Source organism: Polypterus senegalus, chromosome 5, assembly GCF_016835505.1.
Source record: "Polypterus senegalus isolate Bchr_013 chromosome 5, ASM1683550v1, whole genome shotgun sequence".
NCBI lineage: Eukaryota > Metazoa > Chordata > Cladistia > Polypteriformes > Polypteridae > Polypterus > Polypterus senegalus.
Window position 1 is genome coordinate 113,408,422 of NC_053158.1, and position 7,959 is coordinate 113,416,380.

General features: G+C 38.1%; 1 long non-coding RNA gene across 3 annotated transcripts; it reads left to right on the forward strand.

Annotated features, from left to right (window-relative positions):
• The first annotated feature begins 3,793 nt into the window (after positions 1-3,793).
• On the forward strand, positions 3,794-7,959 carry LOC120529997. 3 transcript variants are annotated; one of them, XR_005633857.1, is made up of 4 exons: positions 3,794-4,518; positions 5,336-5,780; positions 5,857-6,113; positions 7,794-7,959. It is a non-coding gene; the product is annotated as an uncharacterized LOC120529997 (long non-coding RNA). The 3 variants fall into 3 exon arrangements; XR_005633858.1 differs by having other exon boundaries at positions 5,875-6,113; XR_005633856.1 differs by having other exon boundaries at positions 5,336-6,113.

Here is a 7,959-nt window from a genome sequence, read left to right on the forward strand (position 1 = left end):
TCATTCTCCAATAGGAATGGAAGAGAAAGAGGACAAAGCTGTGGAAAATCCAAAGATAGAGTTCAAAAAGCTTGGCAACTCTTTCCCTTCCTCTTTTCCTTCTTTATCACGCTCTTCCTTATCGCCATAGTTACCAACCAGCCCACAGCTAAGATGCTGCAACACGTCTCAATAGTCTTTGTTCAGTAAAGGGCTATTCATGGCTTTTTTTCTTGTCTTTCCTATACAGTTACTGTTGCTTTTTTAAATTAAATGAGAAATGCTCTACACATGCAAAAATTTGTATTTCATTATAATGATGCCTTCAACAGTAACAGGGGAAAAAACAGTGGTATCAATAATAATGTTTAAACTGGGTAGACCATGATGTAAATAAGATATCTGCTTCCAGTGCTTTGCTCCAATGAGTATGTGTAATTGAAGAATAAAACAAGCATGAAGAGTTAGACTATTAATGATGAACCCTTGTCACTGTGAAACATCTTAGGCAGACATGAGCCCAGGTGCAACTGCTTTCTCTTGTGTAGTAGTATTTTATATGAGACCCTGACAGTCCCAAAGGAAATAAGTCCCAAATGGCACTTCCAAAAATGCCCACTAGAGGGGGGTATACCCTTGGCTAGATTAGATAGATAGATAGATAGATAGATAGATAGATAGATAGATAGATAGATAGATAGTGTGGACGTGACCCGGACACAGACAGGCGGACATGTTGTTTTCACCCACAAACAATTTATTTACAATAATCCTATTTACAAAGTCCAAAAGTGCACACAAACCCCCCAAAGTCCTGGCCACACAACACCTTTCTTCGGGCCGCCTCTACTCTCTCTTCTCCTGCCTTGTCCTGCCTCCACCCGACTCCAGCCTCGAATGAAGGGAGGCGGCCCCTTTTATTAGCACCTGGATGTGCTCCAGGTGGATTCCAGCAATCACCCGCCGACACGCCCCTGTGTGGCGGAAGTGCCGACTGTACTCCCGGAAGCTCTCCGGGTGTCCCTTCTTCTCTTCCCCCAGCACTTCCTGGTGTGGCAGAAGTGCTGAGGTCCAGGGATCCCAAGGCATTGGGGCGACACCTGGCAGTGACCACGGGCCCCTAAAGGGTTGGGCTTCCAAGCCCTCTATCCGTGGCCCCCAAAGCAAAAAGGGTGGCGGCCCCCAAGTGATCCAGGGCGGGTGTAGACCCTCTTCCGGTCCTTCAGGGCATCCCGGATGGGTCGTCGCCCCTGGCATCCCTGACAGTAGATAGATAGATAGATAGATAGATAGATAGATAGATAGATAGATAGATAGATAGATAGATAGATAGATAGATAGATAGATAGATAGATAGATAGATAGATACTTTATTAATCCCAAGGGGAAATTCACATAATCCAGCAGCAGTATACTGATACAAAAAACAATATTAAATTAAATAGTAATGAAAATGCATGTAAAAGCAGACAATAACTTTGAGTAATTTTAGCATTTACTCCCCTGGGTGGAATTGAAGAGTCGCATAGTGTGGGGGAGGAACGATCTCCTCAGTCTGTCAGTGGAGCAAGACAGTGACAAAAGTCTGTCACTGAAGCTACTCCTCTGCCTTGAGATGACACTGTTCAGTGGATGCAGTGGATTCTTCATGATTGACAGGAGTTTGCTTAATGCCCGTCGCTCTGCCACAGATGTTAAACTGTCCAACTTTACTCCTACAATAGAGCCTGCCTTCTTAACAAGTTTGTCCAGGCGTGAGGCATCTTTCATCTTTATGCTGCCTCCCCAGCACACCACCGCGTAGAAGAGGGCACTCGCCACAACCATCTGGTAGAATATCTGCAGCATCTTATTGCAGATGTTGAAGGACGCCAACCGTCTAAGAAAGTATAGTCAGCTCTGACCTTTCTTGCACAGAACATCAGTATTGGCAGGGCAAACACAAAATCTTTATAAAAATAAAAAGGTTTATTTTTCACAAAATGCTCTCTTACACAGGCGGCACAGTGGCGCAGTGGTAGCGCTGCTGCCTCGCAGTTAGGAGATCCGGGTTCGCTTCCCGGGTCCTCCCTGCGTGGAGTTTGCATGTTCTCTCCGTGTCTGCGTGGGTTTCCTCCGGGCGCTCCGGTTTTCTTCCCACAATCCAAAGACATGCAGGTTAGGTGGATTGGCGATTCTAAATTGGCCCTAGTGTGTGCTTGGTGTGTGAGTGTGTTTGTGTGTGTCCTGCGGTGGGTTGGCACCCTGCCCGGGATTGGTTCCTGCCTTGTGCCCTGTGTTGGCTGGGATTGGCTCCGGCAGACCCCCGTGACCCTGTATTCGGATTCAGCGGGTTAGAAAATGGATGGATGGATGGATGGATGCTCTCTTACACAGCAAAGTCCTGTAGAGCCCAAAAGACGTAAAGGATTTGCCTGAAACATGAGGCAATCCAAGTGAACAAGTCCCAAAATGAAATACCAAGAAAAGTCGAAATACTAAGCGAAAGAAAAAATACAAGAGATCACAAAAAGCACAAGGCTCAGAAAAATCACTATAACACTCACCACTCCTAAGTGCATTCAAAATGAACTGCCATGAAGTATGGGAGACTCTCCAATTTATAGGGCAGAAGGAATTTCCTGCCAGTGACTGGCATGTAGCCCTGTCCCCTGGGACGCAACCCTCAAAACACATGGAACATTGCAGAGACACTGAAACTTAAACTACAAGCAATGGGAAATAAACACAAATAAACTTAATACATGCAAAAAAAAAGTCAGCCATTGTCATGAGCCATTGCAGTCCCAGAGTGAAACAGGTGGAATTTACAGGTAAGAGGTAGAAGCAACATCATATTTCTTCCTCTCGATGAATGTCCAGTATGTGGGTAAATAAGGAGAAGGAATAAGTGACAGCACCAGCTTGTGGTGGAATTAAAGGTAGTACAGAAACCTTGAGGATGCTCCTTACTCATAAATGTCTGACAATAGGCTATTTAGCTGTGAATTAGCTTTCTGAGGGCCAGTAATCAACCAGATTATGTTTGTAATGAAGAGAAATGACACTTCAGAGTATGTCAGTTAACTGTTATAGGTAATGTGTTCACTTTAATGGAATTTGTTGTTATTGTAGTAAAAATGGATGTCAGTTAAGGGTCTCATTAATTTTTTTCACATTGACGTTAATGGTGATATAAAAGCCATGTGTTAGTAAGGTTAAGTTAAAATGATATAAGTATTTTTTTAGTTATGTTAAAATGTTTGCCTACATATTAAAGTATAGTCTATGGGAGATTCTAATATGTTTGCCATAGAAAAACAACACAACCTTTAAGTATAGAAAGTAACTGAACTTATAAGAAAAGTTTAAGTTTGTAGAAGAAACATATTTTTTTCTCTTTTTGCCTTATATTCTGCATGTGTAATAACTTTTTCCTCTATTTTTGTGTGAACTGATTTGCTTTGAATTTTCCCTAAACATTGTTTAAAAACTAACTCTATTGAACTGAGAAATTTCGTTTGCTGAAAACAAACCTTTGGAAAGTTCAATATGGCGGCCGACTTTGGCGTCATACCACCGAAATAAGTACGTACATCAATTTTGGTTAGCACAGGGAAATTTCGTGAAGATGGGGCCATAAATAAGAAAGTTTAACATGGCGGATGTTGTCAACCGTTATGACCATTACGCGTAGAATTTCGAAATGAAGCCTGCTTAACTTTTGTAAGTAACCTGTAATGAATAAGCCTGCCAAATTTCAGCCTTCTACCTACACGTGAAGTTGGAGAATTAGTGATGAGTTAGTCAGTCAGTGAGTCAGTGAGGGCTTTGCCTTTTATTAGTATAGATACCTTTAAAGAAAAACTTAAAAATTTAGAGGCCAGTATTTTAAAATTATTGTCGATTTTGAGTTATCCACAATTGTAAGCTCGTTGCTTGAATATAAAAAGATTACTGCATTTGAAACTGTAAGGGGGCACCCATCCCCCTTAACTTCGATATAAATACCATACAGGAGCGCGTTATATAAAATAATCTAAGGTTTGGGTGTGACTTGTACAGCTTCGCCTATACTCTAGAGCCAGCCCTGAGTGAGACAGTGCTCTTTATTACTTTAATGGCATAGGTGAAGGCCCCAGTCTGAGTGAAATGTTAATGCGCTTCTAATTTTATAAACTCACAAATTAAGTTAGTAAGTTGTATGTATCGTGTCCTTGATCAGGCAACACAGTAAATACAACTCTGTAGGATATCTCTACTTGCCTAAAACCTCAGTATGATATACTTGCTCAGAAAAGAGAAAAGAAACAAAATATAAAACATTTTTAAAAGGGTTTCATGATTTGCCCTTGTACCAACTTTCAAGAAACTCTTAAACTTATCAAAATTTGTAAATTTAGCACTTGTGCAGATGACATCCAAATATGCATGAATTACTAATCTTCTCTGTTGCTTTCAAGTTACAAATGTTACAGAAGATCTCCTAGGGACTCTTTCACATGAAGATCTGAGCATTTCCTTCGAAGAAAAACCTTATGGCTAGCAGTACATCAAAAGGTCAGCATTATTTATTTATTTTTTTTAAAGAAATATTGTTGAGCAAACAAAGTTATTATCACTTTTGCTTTGTTCTTTTTGTTGAGATTAAAGACTCCTGTAGCAACTTTTATGTCAGAAGTGTCCGTGTCCTGATGATCAAGCAGGGGAGAAATATAAATGATAATAGGGAAAAGGAGACAACATAAATATATATGTATAGATGTGGAAATATGAAGAGTAGAAACTTGGGCTTAAAATTTTCAATAATTCAATAAAAGCAGTTTGAAATGTCACACCTGAGCAAAGGACAGCTCATGCATCCTTCGAGGCTGTTGCCCCAACATGTTCACCTCACCATATGAATCTTTGTGTAAACACATATTTATGTGTTTAATTTATACAAAGTCTATATTAATTTACACATTTTTTGATAAACTTTATCATGGTGCCAGAGAATGATAGCGTGTTACATGTTAATTAGCACACACAAGTAAGAATTTCACAGTACTCATGTACCACTTATTTAGATCAATACAACATACTGTGAAAATACTCCATATCAATAGATAACTGAGCACATATTGTTGCTGTGTTTTATCAGGAAGTAAAGAAGATGACTACTATCTTGTTTGTAGTTACCTAAAAATTTAACAATGAAAATATAAGCTATCAGATATTTGAGCAATGCTGTCTTTGATTACTAATTTAATTTATGTTAAATAAAAGTAAATATTTCCATTTATGTCAGACTTCATCAAAGTTCATAATTAAGAAACAGTTTATTGATAACTGGTGACTATTTTCAATGTCCTTTTCCTGTATTTTATTTTAACAGGAGCTGTGGTTTTCTGTGCAGCAAGATAACTTACAATACAGCTGTACATCTCCCTCCTCTTCTGAATGCAATACTCTAAAAAATGCCAGTCTTTCCCCTACCCCTCAATCCAGTGAGCAAGGATGTTCCAGAAAACTTTTAAGAGAAGCCAATCCCTCTAAAATCATTCAACTACCAAGCCCCGAATACATACTTCATAGTGACAGTGAGTTGGAGCAGGTCAGAAAACATTACTTTGAACTGCAGCGCATAAGGAAAGGGGAGCACTGTATCAAAGGATCTTCACTGTAGATTAATTAGAAATACAGTGACCAACATGCTTCCCATCATGAGGACAAAAACCAGAGAAGACAGATATACCTCCAAACATGAGGTTTCTTCAATGGCAAAACTTATAGTCAAGTATTATCCAATGCTACGTGCAGCTGAAGATCAAAATTCATGGGTTAGTGTAAATAACTTTTTTATAGCGGTTTTAGATTGAGCAGTGACATCATGTATTCACTTGCACACTTTTTAAGAGTGTAATCTCATTACAGGAACAAGTGTTTAAACAACTCCTGAAAAGCTACAGAATATCTGCATAGAAGCAACAGGGCTCTATGCTTCAAATAAATAAAGTGATGTCTCGGCGTCACCACTGACAAGCCTGGTGCTGCTGAAGTTGAGAATTCCACTGCATCATTGGGGAATTCTATTGCTACAGCGACGCTTCTTAACATGTCACCTTCTAGTCGTGTCCAAGAAGTTACAGGAGAGAAAGAATGTGAACCATCTGGTAAGTGCACAATAGAAATGGTCATATCCCATCTTAGTTCAGACTGTTTAGAAAACACAACTAATTGGATTATTCATTTATATGTTTTATGCAGCTGTTGACACAATAGTTGACAGCCACCAAATACAGGCCAGGCACTACAAAACACTACAGGACCTTTACAAGAAGCCAAAGCCAAATACATTTGCAGTTACCCAGCTCCTTGATCATGAATTTAATGCGCAGAGGTCATTTATAGATTCTATGGGAGGTTTACCCATGCTTTAAGAACTGAATCATGTAAGTACATAAAACACAGACATTTGACTGAATTATTTTTGAGAGCAGATGGACCAGTTTTTATGGAAAAGCACACCTGTATGGTGTGAAGAAGATCCTGAAGCCTCCACATATGCACGATGCATATTTTATACAAACTCATTTCATAGTTATTTATGCACTTTACTCAGTGTTGCAGCATTATAGGCCTAAATGAAAATCAAATTGAAGTTGTTTAAAGTTGATATTTTGCAGTTGATGCTCAAAGGGTTGCACTTTTTATGCCATTTTTCCATAAAGAACAAGTCTACTTTGAAAGACAAAATATTATTGCTGCTCTCTTTGCCAGTAACTGTTAATTTGTGACTTCCAGGTTCCCTTTTCTTCATTGTATTAGAAAGTTGTACTGTGTTATTTTGAAGTAAATTTTTTACTTTATGTTTTTAAAAAGCCATTTATTTGCATTGTAAATAGTTTTGTCTAGCATCAGAATAATAAACACAACAGAATAATAAACTGACTGATACTATACTTTATTAGGTATAAGTAATGAAGGAATATTTTAAAGAATGCTTAAAACTTTAAATATGATCTATGTAAGGTTCATTTCAATTGTTCATTCATGTTTTAGCATATTAGTAGGTAAAAAAAATACCAGACATCATATAATTTTTATTATAAATCATTTTTAATTCAAAGCTTGCTGTATGTTGTTGTTTTCATTAAAAGGAGAATGTTTGAGTTATATATTAGGCAGAGTGGTGTCTATCAGGCAATCAGAAGGTTGCTGGCTCGAATCCCGTAAATGCCAAAAGGGACTCTGCTCTGTTGGGCTCTTAACCTGCAATTGCTGAGTGCTTTGAGTAGTGAGAAAAGTGCTATATAAATGCAAAGAATTGTTATTATTATTAGAACATAATGCAAAAAATATTTAATAAGAATTATGTTCTTTTTTTTTATTATTGAAAAATGCCATTGCTGTGTTTAGAGCTCTGCCATCAATGTTTCCTCCATTTTCTCTACCCCCAAAAATGTTGGGAAACAAAACTGAGGCATTAGTTCATGTCCTTAAGGTAAAACTTTGCATTTTTACATTGTTTAAAGGAAAAATAAAGACAGTTACCGCAATTCTATCCATCTGTGACTGGCAGCAATTTTCAGGGTTGTTTTTAAGTGTTAGCTACAGGAATGACATTATACATTAAACGATTTGAATAAAAGGGCTCAACAGAATATAAAAATCTTATATTTTTAGAGATTTCTTTGCTATTTCAATTACAAGCCGTGTATAACTGCTTCTGTTAAAATTAGCACATTAATTCAGTATTATAAACAGGTAAATATACAATAAATCTGCATAGGACTACAGGGGATAAAATAAATTCAGCCTATTTTCTTTGTTGGTTTTTGTTTGTCTTGAAGATCTCCGAGAATCCTGATGTCTTTCTACAGCAAAGACTGACCACCGTCTAGTCCTGCCCTTATTGTGGACCAAGATAACTGAATGCTGGCTATTGGAAGTGAGCCTCTGACAACTTTCCCTCAAGAAATGTTGCAGGAAGTTATCATGTACCTTATGGTATACTGT